Genomic DNA, 1,778 nt, shown 5'->3' on the forward strand with positions numbered 1-1,778 from the left:
AGAGAGACATGGAAACACACCCTCACTGGTTTTCTCTTTTGAAGAAGTCAGTGTATCATTTTCAATGCCTAAATCCAGGCAAGACTGCAGTAAGAAGAAAGGCAGAAACCTCAGGAACAAGACCTTTGGGACGACCTTCTTCATCTGGGTTTACAGGAATAGTCTCCACTCCCCAAAGCTTCACAGGATAACAGATCAAAGCTTCAGAATACTTCCTCAACAAGGCCAGGATTTCAACTAATTTTTTTGGGAAAAATTTCTTTCCAGCAATTAGAAAGCTATCTAGCTTTGACTCGATTACTCTGGTTGAGTAGTACGCGTTCTTTTAATCTTTCCCTGTTTATCTGAAATATTTTTCCGTTACCTCTCCTTTAGCATCTTCTTTCCTGGCCAGTCTGTTATGCAACCCATACTATTTCCTCACTGTCCTAATTCCTAACTGCACATTTTTTTCATTCTTCCTGATCTTTACTCCCAGATTTTAGCCCTAGTTTGTCCTCACCCCATCTTTGGCTGTGAGCCTCTCCTCAGTGCCTATCCTCACGCTAGTTCTGTTCGTCTCAGCTCAAAAGGTATTACCTTATGTTGCTTCCTTCCTCCACTCACATTTTCTCTTACAGTTTTTTCACTCTCCCCTAATTCCTACCTGCTCAGGTAGATACATGAACAATTTCATTGGCTGAAATTCCATGTGCCGCCTCTGCCCACTAGAAAGAATTAGAGCAAATTAATCTGCTTGCGTCAACAGTTCACTCAGAAACCTCAGAAGCAGCTAATTCAGCCACAGCCATTAGTAAGTCAATGATTTTGAGAAGAGAACTTAACACTCAGATCCACACAAACTGTAGGAAATATTAGAGGATTAACAAAACCTTAGCTAGTACCCTTTTCGAAGGAAAAAAAAAAAAAGTCCATCTGTCCTCCAAATCTAGCAATTACGCTACACGATTAAAGCTATAACGTGAGGTTGGACCAGCCACCATTTCAATGGGTTAACAATATTATTCCTCCCCTATCTGATCTTTTTCCCAAGCTATGATTTGTCGTGGGAATCAACAGACACTTGGGTCTCCAGGTCTTCCTACTGCCAAGTAAGTGAACATTTACATAAAAAAACCCCAAACAACAACAACAAAAAAACCCCAAACAAAATCCTGCAATAAATTATATCAACACTTCCAAAACTCTGAGCAATTTAAGACACCACTAAACTGTGCTAGAAGACAGGTTAAGAAATTATTACACCATTTTTAAGTAAGCAACCGGAACAGGTTCTTTTATTCCATCTTGCTGGAATTATGGAAAATTACCAAAAACTACTTAATGACCAGATTTAATGCTGATCTAATCAGATCTTTCCCTCTTTTCTTCCTCAGTTACACTAGGGTTTGTTTGTGTTTTTTTTTTTTAATTTATGCTGAAGTCCAAAAACCAGCTTGATCTCTGATGCTATGGCATCCCATAACTCACTGCCTACACTGATGTTTGGCAACAAGCTGTCTGAAGTGGTGTATTTGTTATGTAAAACATTGTACCTGTCTGTATCTTCTATCACTTGCTCCTCACATCTCGGGCACATCGGACACATCGGACACAATGTGCACTGTACTATGATGCATTATACTGCATAAAGATATCCAAACTCCTCATTAAAATTCAAAGTTGAACACATGTGTAGGTTTTACTATTACCGTAAATATTTTTCTGTGCCATAACACCTTAAGCACTTTTTGCTGCTTTTCTGCAGTAACTTCGAGTTCACTCAAAACTGGCAACAG

The sequence above is a fragment of the Pterocles gutturalis genome, unplaced genomic scaffold (genome assembly GCF_000699245.1).
Source record: "Pterocles gutturalis isolate BGI_N339 unplaced genomic scaffold, ASM69924v1 scaffold11427, whole genome shotgun sequence".
NCBI classification, from domain to species: domain Eukaryota; kingdom Metazoa; phylum Chordata; class Aves; order Pterocliformes; family Pteroclidae; genus Pterocles; species Pterocles gutturalis.